The 14343-nt window shown below is 36.2% G+C and overlaps 1 pseudogene; it reads right to left on the bottom strand.

The window, feature by feature from the left end:
- Nucleotides 1-4434: 4434 nt before the first annotated feature.
- Nucleotides 4435-5952, bottom strand: LOC103749601 (annotated as a pseudogene).
- Between the last annotated feature and the right edge of the window lie 8391 nt (nt 5953-14343).

The raw sequence follows: 14343 nt of genomic DNA, 5'->3' as shown, positions 1-14343 counted from the left end.
CATTTTTGTGTTCCCTTCCTTCAAAACAGAATGCCTTTACAATCACCTCCATTCATGTAAATCATCAAACAAAACCAGAAGTAGTATAGTTGTTCTTTTATTTTTATTTTTATTTTTAAATTTTTAAGGCATCTCAATATAGATGATGTCAATAATAACTGCACTGAACTACAATCATACAAATACTATATAAGAGTTCTTTTACCTTACATCCTCATCAGTATTTGTTGTTATTAGATTTATCAACGATAGTCATCCTTACTGCGGTGAGATGGAATCTCAAGCAGTTTTGGTTTGATTTCCCAGTTAGTTAAGGATGTTGGATATTTCTTCCTTATATTTACTGGACAATTTTTTTCTTCTTTTGAAAACTTTTCATTTGTCCATTTATCTATTGGATTTTGGTTATTTGGAATGTGATTATTGTTTTAAATTATTCACATATTCTGGGGATGTGGTTCAGTGACTGAGTCCCTGCCTGGTGTGCACAAGTCTAGGTTTTGATCCCTTCCCCTACAAAAATATTCAGTGTTCTAGAAGAAAATTTACACTGTTTTGCTCTCAGAAAATCAGTCTTCCAGCTTTTTCTCCTTTTAAAAAGTTTTTTTTTTTTTAATATACTATTCAGGGCATTTTAAGATGTTATGCATACTTTTTAGTAGTTTATTATATTTTTGTAAAAATTGCATTATAGTTTTGATAAAAATTGCATTGAGCAGTGCTTAAGAGATGGTTCAGCAGTTAAGAACACTTATTCTTGCATAGGAACCAGCTTCAGTTCACAGCATCCACATGGCAGCTCATAACCCTCTGAAACTCCGGCTCGAGGTGATCCGACACCCTCTTCTGGCCTCCACAAGCACCAGTTACACATGTGGTACACATACATACATGCAAGTAAAACACTCATGAACATTAAAAAAAAATCTTAAAAGAAAATTGCATTGTTTCTAATTCCCTTGGGACTTTTGTCACTTTAAAAACAAAGACAAGGACTGGAAAAATGGCTCAGTTAAGAGCTCTGACTGCTCTTACAGAGGACTCACATTCAATTCCCAATACCCACATGGCATCTAACAACTGTCTTTAGCTCCATTCCAGAGGTTTCAATGGCCTCTTCTGACCTCCATAGGCACTGCATGAAAATTGTGCGCTTACACATATGGAAGCCAAACACTCATAAGCAACGAGTGAATAATCTTTTTAAACAAAAAGCAAACATGACTTGTATTTTTTAAATGAGCTTTGTTTGGTTGTATGAATGTATTGTCTGCATGTCTGTAAGTGTACCAATATCATGCAATACCTGAAGAGATCAGAAGAGGGTGTCATATCCCCTAGAACTAGAGCTGCAGGCAATTGTTAGTCACCATGTGGGTGTTGGAAACTGAACCCGGGTTTTATGCAAGAGCAGTCAGTATCCTTTTTTGTACAATTTTTTAGATAAATTTGTTCATAAATATTTAACTTGCTATAATCCAAAATATATTGTGTTTTAAACAAATAAAATACATTATTTCATGTCTTATTTGGAGTATTCATTAGCAGTGTAGAAAATACAATGGATATTAGTTTGTTATAGATCTTACAACTTTAATACTCCTTAAACATTTTGCACAAAATATTTATGGCAGTTTACATATAATAATAGGTAATGTGAAAATACACATAATATTTATATAAATTTCAAATTTCTAAGATTTTACTTTCTTTTAATTACATTATAGCTCTGGAAAAAAAATAGTATAATATTTGCTTGAGTATTTCATGTATAGTCTTGGTAACAGTGAGGAAATTCCCTTCTATTTCTAGTTTTCAGAGTGTTTTTAACCTAAAAACCTTTTGGACATTAACAAGTCTCTATCAGTATATCAATTTAATGCACCACATCAAGTAATTTCAAATGTTGAACCACCGTTGTGTTTTGGAGATAAATCCCCCAAATTTGTATATTCTGGTAATACTTTTAATGTGTGACTTAGTTATATTTATAAATTTGGTTCACGATATTTACATCTATATTATCAAGAAAATTGACGTGTATGTTTGTATCTGTCTTTGGTATAATGTGAGATTGGCCTCACTGCAAAAGTCCAGTGCTTTTAAAACTTTTTCTACTTTGATTTGTTTTGTTTTGGTGCTCTTTTTGTTTGTGAGATTTTATTTTTTTTTATTTATTATTTTATTTTATTTTATTTTTTTACCTTTTTGAGACAGGGCTTGCTTATAGGCCCAGCTGACCTGGAACCTGCTATGTAGACCAGGCTGGCCTTAAACTCACAGAGATATGCCTGTTTCTACCTCCCAAGTGTTGGGATTAAAGGCGTGCACCACATCTGGGAGGAGGAGAGGCAATCTCTTTCAAGGATGAGATTTTTGGTAGATTAAATAGGCTTCAGTGGATAGATCCACACTGAAGTACATTTGGAGACACAAATTAAATTCTGTAAGGTTTGATATATAAATAATAGAGTATCTTAAATTTGGTAGGGGACAATAATCGGAGGTGCAGATAAAGAAGCTGATCTAAATACCATCAAAACATATTGTTGGAAATCACAAAAATTCAGTAAAATCCAATTCAGATATGCTGATAATTGTCTTAATTATAAATTGATTGAATGTTCCATTTAGAAAGTAATTATTATAAGAAAAATTAAAATCATTAACTATCTGAAAGAGACAGTCCATTACTTTATTTTAAAACCTGGTAATAAAGAAAGCAGCAATAGAATGAAAGCAGAAATAGTAAGAAAAGATGATGAAAATCAATACTTACTAAGTTGTTGTCCTAAAAGCCTGATAGCCAGCTTTGTACTACATACAGCAACCAAATATGACACAAAAGTAGTTTTTAGACATTAAGTTTTTTTTATATCATGAAAGTACACAGCATCTAATATGAAACACTCCCTTCAAATGAATAAATATAATTTGGATCAATTGCAAAACAAACAAAAAGTGTTAATAGCACTAAGATGATGTAATTATGGTAATGCAGAGCATGGTAATTTGCACAAGAGAAATAAAGAATTTTATAAAAAAAAACTAGTAGCAAGAGAAAGAAATACTATGTTATAAGATGTATATATATTATTTGTTTTTATTATATTTTGTTGTATTTTATCCAGAATATTTCAAACAATCTGAACCATCTTTATAGCCCTGACCCCACCAGCACCCTCCCATAACCCCCCAACTAGAACCCATATACTGTCCTGGGTATTAAGGCTCACTCTAAGTCAGTGTCCCCAGACATTCCCCAGTGCAAGTCTATCCACTTGCAGTTTAGACAGCTCCCTCTCATCTATCTATCCAAGCACCTATCATTTTCGTTTTTTTAACAGAGCACAGGACAGGGCTTTATTTACAGAGGAGTGGACACCTCCCATTTATGGCTGCACTGGAAAGTCCACATTCAAGTATGGAACCTGTGAGTTCCTGACAGCTGCAGAAAATGGTGAGAGAGGTGCATCCTGGCATTCTCAGCTTATATATCTTTAGCCCCTCTCCCACATGCAGGTAAGGTCGACTGATTGAGTGGGAGGGTTAACTGACACCCCCTCAACTCCTTGATGAGCATGGGAAGGAGGGAGGTCTTACTATAGCTTTCCAGATAGTGGTCGGAGTACACTTCCAGTTAACATTACATGCCTTCCTCCGACTCTTACATTTTTTCCATCAACCTCTTCTGCAAAAGTCTGTGAGCCTTGGAGGGGGTGGTAGGTGTGGGATAATCTTCCTCCTATTGTGGCAAGGCACTGAACTTTAGGGTCTCTGCATTGTCAGTGTCCATGGGCTGTTGGCCCATTTTCATGGGATTCCATCTATTGTAAAAACACAAACAGCAAGAAGCAAGAACTTCTAAACAGTGGCTGCTCTAATAACTTAACCTGTGGATGTAAACAAAAATGTGTACACGGTACTTCAGCAGGTGCATCACATAAAAAAATGCTAGCATAGCTGTCAAGATTCATAAGGGTTTTCTTAGTGACGATGTTCAATTTGTATGGAGAAAAAAATGTCTGTGGTAGAGACATTTCAAGAAAATCAGAAAAGCTGGTGTTAAGCAGAAACAAAAACTTGTTTATTTTCCATTCTTCCTTATCAAACTAAGGAAAAGTTACCTTTTAGTGAAATTTAATGTCTAGTGTCTCAAATGAGATGGTACAGCTAGGTCTTTGGGTCATCCAAATTTACCAAACTGTTTTTCTTTTTATATCCTTAAAATGTCTTTAAGAATTTAGAGGTAAAAGAACCTGCAGCTGAGAATATTATGTAATCTTATTTCCTAAAGTTAGGGCATAATTCAAATTTTCAAGTTTTTTAAACCAAAGATTTCAAGGAAATGAATTTTCTAAAGGTAACTTATCAACCTTGAAAATTTCAGTTATACCAGAATTTACTGAAAAGAAAGTAAAGTAGGCCTAAGACTTAGTCATTTGTGTTTTCACTGTCTTCAAATTTTCCATGTGACATTATTTCTTGGAAAAATTCAGAAGAGCCCGGACTTTCTTTTCCATTGCTGTTTGTCCCCTTTTGGTGGGTCTCACTTTTTTCATCAAAGTCGTTTTCATTTCTTGCAGTCATATGAGCAAGTTTTGGGACAGTGGTTACGGTGTCTGCTTCATAACCATTAGTGTTCATATTCCCATGAAGTAGCTTCTTATCTCTGCTTGTTGGTTCATTAACATGTAACCCTTCAACTTTTACTTCTTTTTTATTTAATATTTCACCTGGTCTATTGGATGACACACCACTTTGATTACTACTGCTGACAGTGCCATTTTCTTTCTCCGACTGTCTGTTACTAATATTTGAGGCAGTTGGGGGAGGGGATAGAGCTCAACTAGAGGCAGCACTTTCACTCTCATCCAAAAGATGGTCCATGTAATCTGTTACACCAGGATGAAAAGCATATTTCTTTTTCCCAAATCTTGTTTGCTGAGAAAGAAAGCATATTGCTCAGATTTTTTTTCCACACGTAATAAAATGCTACACACTCACCAACTGATCATGTTAGGGCCTTATTAGCCTGAACCAAATGAAAATTTTTCCGTAGGCCTTCAGCCCTTTTTCAAAATTTCTGCATTCTTCCTCTGCCCAAACAGATAATTTCTGTCCAGCTGCTTTTTCATTAAATATTAATCTTCTCAATGCTTCTTCTGTATCAAAATTGCATTTCACCAATTCATATAAAGCCTGTTCAATGTCTTTTATATGAGGTCCTTCAGGAATTAATTCTCCACCTTTCTCATCACTTATTCTTCTAGATGCATACTTAAGAAATATAATCACTTTATCTTCTGATAAATATTCAAGATCCCACAGAAGCGGATCATTATTTTCATATACTTTCTCATTTTCTTTGTATCTACAAGTGCCAACTGGAATCCCAGCTTGAAAAATGGAACCCACCATAACTTCTTTTTCCAGTCTTCTGATGGAATATAATATTCATCTTCTTCAGATTCTTCTTCTAGTTCATTATTTGTATGAAAATATTTACATCGTCGTGGGTGGATCATTTCCTGCACATCACTGCAAGCGGCAGACTGTGGGGGATCGTTGAAAGACTGGGTTTCATCCTCCTGACCTGATGAATCCTTTATATTCTCTTCATTTTCCCCACTACAGCCACTGTTGTCATCATTATCAGCATCTTCATTATCTTCACCTTCTTCCTTGTCCTCCTCTTCCTCCTCCTCTTCTTCAGGTTGTCAAGCTTCACTGTCATAACCATAGAGGCTGATAAATTCTTGGATTGGCATGTCGCCTTCCCTTGCCAGATCCTCTGTTTCAGAACTGGTTTGTTTATCCTTCCATCATTTATTCCTCTTCTAATGTTCGTTCATCATCAAAATCATGAAACAGCATGTCACCTGATGGATCAAACTCATGGTCCTCTAATGTTGCTGAACCTCCTGGACTTGAAGACTCAACAGATGGCTTGCCAAGTTAGTTGTGCTGCTGGATCACATCAGTGCGGCGGGTCACTGCCAGAACCCGGATGTGCGCCTGGGCCACCCGGCTCCCGCTGCTGCCCTTGCCTCTGCATCTACCAGAACACGCGGGAGCCTGTGATAAAATATATTGAAGAGAAATATGTGATAAGACATATTTAAGAGAAATATTGACCAAATTTAATTAAGGAAACTTATTTGAATCAAACCTTGTTTGAATCTGAACAAAATGGTCATCTTGATTTAGCCAGGGAAATTTTTGATTGACTAGAATGCATCATTTGAGGTCTAGGTATAAATTCTGTACTGTGGTTATGTTTAAAGTCTTCTTAGTTTTAAAAAACATATCAAAATATCAATAAATATAATTTATTACAAAATAAATAGAATTGTGATCAAATACATATTTGATATCTTAAATTACATTTTTGACCGATGCGTGGTGGCACACACTTACTGAAGACGTTTGGGCACAAACAGCTGAATGAAGAGGACTCAGCATGTATGACAGAGTGCACAGAGTTGGGGGACATGGATGGAGGAAGGGGTCTGGATGTGTGAAGTATTGCATCAAATTTTAAAAGCTCAATAAAATAATAATTTAAAAATGTTTTTCATTTAATTGTTGTGTATTTCATACACAGCATCTCAAATAATCTTAATCATATTTATACCCCCATTCCCCCTGGCACCCTCCCGTAGCCCCTCCACTGGAACCCATATACTCTGTCATAAGGCCCATTGTTTTCTTAGTGTCCCCAGACGTTCCCCAGTGCAAGTCCATCCACTGAGCTCTAGTCAGCCTATGTAGAGTCCTTTGTTTTAGGAAGATAAGCTCTTCTTTACCTAGCAGCAATCAGTTACCAATATTTCTTCATATAAGATTTGGGTCTGCTGTTCATTTTGCCAGTTCTATGTTGGGTTTTTGTCTGCCTGAATTTGCATGGGACTTGTGTATGCTGACACCACGGCCATAGAATAATATGAGCAGATTCCTAGGAACTCGTAGGATTACGTTTTCCTATGGTCATGCACCTCCTCCCTGACTCTTGCAATCTTTGTGCCTCCTCTTCTGTGATGGTCCCTGAGCCTTGGGCGGGTGAAGTTTAATATAGGAGTCCTGTCCAAGACCAGCATTCAGAGACTCTTGATCTCTACACTTTGGTCATTTGTGACCTTTTGTGTTCCTGGCCCTCTGCTGCATGAGGGAAGTTAGTTAATGAAAACTGAGAGCACACTTAATCACAAAACTCAAGAGGTAGAGGCAGGCAGATCATTCTAAGTTTGAGGCCAACCTGGTCTGCATAGTGTGTTCCAGGCCAGCTGGGGCTACAGAGAGACCCTGTGAAAAAGAAAAAAAAATGAATAACTGGATTGTAGAAGAAAGAAGATGTCTTACTAAAGGAAGGAACAGATAAAGCCCAATAGAAATTGATTGAGAAAATCAATGAAATCAAAAGTTGGAATTTGAAAGATTAAAATTCTTGCCAATTATATGGCTGGACATATAAAGAATTTGATTTCTTCTTTAAACCTTTTTTTAAATAATTTTTCCTCGAATTTCCACATATTACTTGTGAAATTTCCATTTCTTTCAGTGACTGATCTTTTATTTTCAATCTATCATGAGTAAAACTTATATTATATATGATTACACCTTCAATCTACCAGAAGTTGTTTTGAAACCTAATATATGATCTGGTTTTGAGAATATTTTATGCATATTTGAGAATAATTTGTTTGTAGATATAAATATATATATGTATATATATACACACACATATATATGTATATATACTTTTACTTTGAGGTGGAATTCTCCGCATGTGTATGTTCCTACTTTCTGTCTCACAGTATTAGTGAAGTTTTCTTTTTGTTGTTGAAGTTCTATCTTATTATGTTAGTCATTATTGAATGTGAGATACTGAAGTCTCTATTGGTATAGGATCACTTATTTATCCCTTAATTTTTGACAAAGGATCATATTCTTTTGTACATATATAATTAAGATTGGTATATCTCCTTAATATTTTCTACCTTTTATCACTCTGTGTCATCTTTGTCACAATTTTAATGTTTCATATATTTAAGTGAAAATATTGTAGCCACCTTAGCTCTTATTTTGGGTTATTCTATAGATAAGGAGTTTTTTCTATTTTTATTCTTTTTACTTTAAACTTTAAATGAATCTCCTATAGCCAGATACAGGTAAATCATACTTTATTAACCATGATTTCAATATCTTTTCATTGAAGTGTGTGCTTTCCTCTGTTACATGGATTTTTTGCATACCGTATATATATTTTTTCTATTGCTATGTCTTTTCCTTTTCATTATTTTTAGTGAGCACAATTTCGTCTCTTCCTGTCTCTTCATGTTTTTATCTTGATTGCCTATTGGTTATTTTGACTCTTCCAATAGCAGGACCACACAGATTACTAGAACTTATTTTGAATTATACAGCCTTAGGTTCAATGCTGTACAGAAACTCTTCTGTTCATCTCAGTTTTTTCCTTTTATATTTTTATTGTCAAAGATTAGATTTTATACAATATGTTGCCATTAATATAATATTATAATAAATATTCTTCCGATTCAGTTTGTCAAACATGAAACATGTTAAAAAATAGAAATTATACTTGTCTTATACATATCATTCAATTTACACTTCCACTGTTCAGCTATAACAACCGAATTATATTTTCATATGTTCTAAAAACTGTTATCTAGCATCTTTTAATTTCATCCTTAAGAAGTCCTTTTAACATTTCCTTGAAAGAAGTTCTACTACTAACAAAATCATTTATCTTTACTTACCTGAATATGTCTCCATTCACATTTATTTTTGTATTGTCAGATATGAAATATTTGCTCAGGATTCCTTTACACCACATTAACTATGGCTTCTCACTGCCTGCTTGTCTACATGCTTTCTAATATGGGATCAGATTTTTATCTTAAAAATGTTATAAACATAATGAGTTATTTCTGTCCATTTTTTGACACGGTTTTACTATATATCTCAGGCTGTACTTTAAATGATCATCCACCTTCAACATCTCCAGTACTCCAGAATCCAGTATTGCATGTGTAGGACCTAAATCCTGGCAACAGTCTTGTCATGTTCAAGAGTCCCTGTTTTGTGAATTCAACTATTCAGTTATACTAAGTAGGATCTCTCATATTTTATTGTTTTAAGTTCATAAAAATATTGGATGTGTAGATTCATTTGTAAAATTTAACTAATATGTAGAACCTGAGAGACGGTTCAGCGGTTAAGAATACTGATTGCCCTTGCAGGGCACCCGGATTACATTCCCAGCACCCATATGGCAGCTAACAATTATCCTTAACTACAGTTTCAGGGAAATCCAATGCCTTCTTCTAACCTCTGCAGGCATTGTGTGAACCCGGGTGCACTTACATACATGTAGGCAATACACTCATACACAATAAATAAATAAATAATGAAAACATTTTAATAAGTTAGATCCTCCATTATTTATTTCTACTTCCCTTTATTTATCTTTTTCCTAGGAGTCATATAGTACTATTCTGAAGATTATTTCAGTTTTTGTTGACCAATTTCAGTAAATTTTACATTTTTATTGCTCCTTGATGAATTCAATTAACTTTTATTTGATTTACTGATTGTTTCGTCTCCCTGCTCAGACTTACTATTGAATTCTTTTAGTGAAATTTTAATTCACCTTATTTTTTATTTTCTATTTGTTTACATTTTATAATTTCTATTTTTTATTGACATCCATATTTCGCATATATTGTTCTGCTTAATTCATTTAAATATTTCATGATTTCCAGTTCATTGAATATGTTTATTTAGTAGAGTGTTCTAATAATTTCAATATCTGAGTTTCCATACAGATTTTTTTTGAACTAATTTTTCCAGCGACTGGGCTGTATTTTTTCTGTTTCTTTGCAGGATTTTTCATTTTTTGCTTAAAGCTGACCATTATCAAAATGACAATTTAGCATCACTGCAAACTGAGTGATATTGTGACTAAAGAATTAACCATTATTTATTTGCTGATAGTTTCCATAATACATTTGTTAGAAAATTTTTTAAGCTATTTTTCAAATTTTGCATTTCTGCTTGTATCTTGTCTCTGATATTTCTGTTCTGTTAGATATGGAAACAGACATTTATTCAACAGAGATTTCTCGCAATTTCTCATTAGAAGAAAGGTTATATTTTTAATTCTCATGTGACACTAGAGGTCAAGTGTTTGTTGTCTAATAGAACTGAAAATAAATAATGTGTCTGTGCTTGTTTCCTAGAGAATCTGCAATCTGTATACAATGCATAATTTCAGAATCTTAGAGACTGTCTATACTTCTTTCCCCAACGCTAATCCGCTGTTCCAACAATGCAAGACGATATTCTATGATTGTGACAGGGTTATAAAATTAGTGACTGCAAGTGATTCATATACTCCTCTTTATCATGAAATTGTATCATATTTGCTTTTCATTATGCATGCCTATGGTTGCTATACACAGCTTATCTGATTTTAAAGAACTTACTTTGCTCTCTCTCTCTCTCTCTCTCTCTCTCTCTCTCTCTCTCTCTGTTTAAATGATGTTTCAGTAGATGGGATACATGTTGAGTCTTCCAAATCAGCCAGTTTGTACTTGTAACTATTGTTTTCAAAAATGAACATTTTTAAGCTTCTTCCATTGTCCAGAAGAAAATTTTAATCCTATGATATCTCTGTGCTAGATAGCTTTAGTGTCAACTTGACACACATGGGTTTAAGGAGCCTCAATTGGGGAATTTCCTCTATTGGACTGGCCTGTGGCCATGTCTGAGGGGCGTCTTCTTGATTAGTGATGTGGGAGGTCCCAGCCCACTGTGGGTGGTGCTACCCCTGGGAAGGTGGACCTGTGTGGCATAAGAAAGGAGGCTGAAAAGGGGACAAGGGAGCAAGCCAGTAAGCAGCATTCCTCCATGGCCTCTGTTCCAGCTCCTGCCGGTTCCTGCCCTGAGTTCCTACCTTGGGCTCTGTGATGAACTGTGACCTGGGAGATGTAACATAAATAAACCCTTTCCTCCCCAAGTTGGTAGTTGTCAGAGTGTTTTGTCACAGCAATGAAGAACAAACTAAGACAGAAATTGGTACCAGAGAGTGGGATATTTCTGTGACAGACCTGACCTTAGTGTTTTGGGGAGGACTGTGGAAGTGTTTGGAACTTTGGGCTGGAAAAGCCATTGCGTGCTCAGAGTTTGTTGCAGTGGAGCTTGGAACAGTTATGCTGAAAGAGTTGTAGATGATGGAAACCTGGTTTGTGAAGCTTCGAAGGGAAGCGGAGACTAGCAGGGCTGTTCGTGTGAGATTTTTGGATTGAGAATCGTGGGATCTGGGCAGCTGGGGCTGAAGAACCACTGTGATTAAGAAGAGACCAGAACCTGAAATAAAACTTTTGCTTTACTGGAACAATTGATGCTGGTTAGCTGGGGCTGAAAAATCAGCTGTAAGTAACAAGAGACCAGCATCACTGTGGTGGAGTCTTCTGGAAGGTATTTCCTCAGGGTCAGCACACAGAGGGGACCGGCACCTCTATTTCAAGCTAGAAGCAGGACTTTGTAATGTGTAAGAGTCTCCTGCATGGTTCTGATGTTGAAGGTCACAGAGAGCAGCTGAGGCTTGGCACTCTGAGAGGCCAGGAAAGGCCATAGTTGAAAGTGCAGCTTCAGTTATAGTGAAGACTCCAGGATTGAAGGGGTCATGGAGAGAATCTGAGGCTTTGCACCCCAAGAAGCAAGAAGAGGCCATTGGTGAAGGTGTAGCCTCAGTTTCAGTGGCGACCCAGCTTTTTGGAGATGCTGGGACCATGGGACGACCCACAAGGACAGCGGCAGGAGTGGAATGGAGCTGGCCTGGGTCTGCGAGATGAGCGGAGTGTTCTGTGGACTGCAGAGTCAGAGCAGTGGAGCTGCCAGTACCCTTTGGAGCCCAGAGGATCGTGAGTGAATCCCAGATGTCCAGCCTCGAGCTACTTTGCTGGACTTACGTTTTGCTTAGGTGTGCCCAGTTCTTCCCTTTGAAATAAGACAGTACTTGTTTTGGATTTTGTAGACACCTGCAGTTAAGAGACTATTAAGAGACTATGGACTTTTAAGTGTTTGGATTTTTTAAGGACTGTGTGGTTTTTAAGGTTGTACCATCTTATGTTGTGATATTAATGTTAACATCATGTCTTGGGGACAAAAATTGGAAAGTTTATGGTTTAATACTGATGTTGGTATATCAAGTTGACAAGGGGTTGATTGTGCTGGGTAGCTTTAGTGTCAACTTGATACACCTGGGTTGAGGGAGCCTCAGTTGGGGAATTGCCTCTATTGGACTGGCCTGTGGCCATGTCTGAGGAGCATCTTCTTGATGAGTGATGTGGGAGAGCCCAGCCCACTGTGGGTGGTGCCACCCCTGAGAAGGTCTGCCCGTGTGGCATAAGAAAGCAGGCTGAGCAGGGGCCAAGGGAGCAAGCCAGTCAGCAGCGTTCCTCCATGGCCTCTGTTCCAGCTCCTGCCTCCAGGTTCCTTCCCTGAGTTCCTACCTTGGGCTCCCTGATGAACTGTGACCTGGGAGATGTAAGCTGAATAAACCCCTCCCCCCCAAGTTGGTATTGGTCAGAGTGTTTTGTCACAGCAATGAAGAAACAAACCAGAACATTTTTAAGCTTCTTTCATTATCCAGAAGAAAATTTTAATCCTATGATATCTCAATCTCCTCTTACTGGTTAAGTACAAAGTATAAATAACAAGCCAATAACTTATACACCTGAACATAAAACTATCATTTATTAAGCCCTCAAATACAGTCAAAGGTAATGCATTCACAAACTCAGACCTGCGTTCCAACACAACTCTCACAATAGGTTTTGATTATCACTATTAATGAAAATTTATGAAATGATTTTGCACTGCTTGTCATGAAATAATAGGTATGAATTTTCTGATAGTTACAGGATTATTACTGATTTTATTTTAATTAATTAATTAAATTATTTATTTATCTTTATTTTATGTGTATGACTGTTTTGCTTGTATGTGCATAAGTGTACTCATGTCATGCAATGCCCATGGAGGTCAGAAGGTGTTGGATCCCCTGGAAGTTGAATTATGAACAGCTGTTAGCCACCATGTTGGTGCAGGGAACTAAATCTAGGTCCTCTGCAAGAGCAGTCAGTTCTCTTAACCACTGAGCCATCTCTCCAGCTCCAAGGATTATCACCGCTTTTGCATCCTTCCAAATCATATATCTAAGTCCAGATTTCCTATCTTGGAAGTTTATTAACTTGGTTAATTACAAAATATTTTTAAAAACCATCAACCAGGACTCAGTTTAAGTAATTTAAAAATCATCCAAAGTATTTTAAGTTAAAAGAGATTTAATGTCATGAATTCAGTGATTAAGAAGTTGTTACAAAATTGGTGAGTGAAAGCAAGAATGCATATTTAAAACAGTTAAGGAACTAAAATTAATTGGTCAATGAAAATTATAGGAAGAGAAATATGTTAACAATAGTGGAGACTTTTTCTGTACCCTAATATTGTACCCAAATAGTTAGAATTCATTGCAAAATAAATGTCACAATATTAGAATATGGTAAGTTATGTGTATAACTCCAGTTACTATCAGGTCAAAAATAATATACTGTAAATTGATAATGAATTGGTTGCTTTTCAAGATTTTTTTGATGAAATATCTGACAAAAATCCTGAGAAAGGATGCACCAAGGTTGATGTCCTACTCACAATTCTCTTTTCCATATTCTTCAGTGCATTCCTATACAGTCTTGTTCCCCCGCCCCCCCGGTTCATATCCTACTCCAGAAAAATTTTTCTGCATTAGTTACAATTTTCATTGCTGTGACAATATGCCTGACTAAAGGAACTTTAGGAAGAATTCATTTTGGATAATGTTTTAGACAGAATTCAGTCCATCTCTTTGGGGAAGGCATGACAGCAAGGACATACAATGCCTGGTTAACTGGCTTTTGCTCTCAAGAAGTAGAGAAGGGGCAAGAAGTGCAGCTGGACTATGAAAACCTCAAGCCAGCTGCCAGTAACTTCCATCCTCCAAAGAGTGTCAACCTCCTAAATGTTCCTCAACTTTCTAAACAGGGTTCATTCACCTGCTAGGGACCAACTACTCAAATTTATCATCCTATGTGGGACATTTTACATTCAAACTACAATAGAGTGAGTAAAATGACAATATAGAAGAAAAGTAAATGGAAAACTGTTCACCTACCTATTAAAATATTAAAAAGAAAGTGAATACATACATCATCAGATATTAACATAAAAATTAGTGAGTAGCTGCTATAAAAGTTCATTTTGTAGTCTTTTGCAGTA

The sequence above is a fragment of the Nannospalax galili genome, unplaced genomic scaffold (assembly GCF_000622305.1).
Source record: "Nannospalax galili isolate Female #2095 unplaced genomic scaffold, S.galili_v1.0 scaffold586, whole genome shotgun sequence".
Lineage (NCBI taxonomy): Eukaryota > Metazoa > Chordata > Mammalia > Rodentia > Spalacidae > Nannospalax > Nannospalax galili.
The sequence above is the reverse complement of the archived record's forward strand: the minus strand, read 5'-3'. Positions and strand labels throughout refer to the sequence as shown.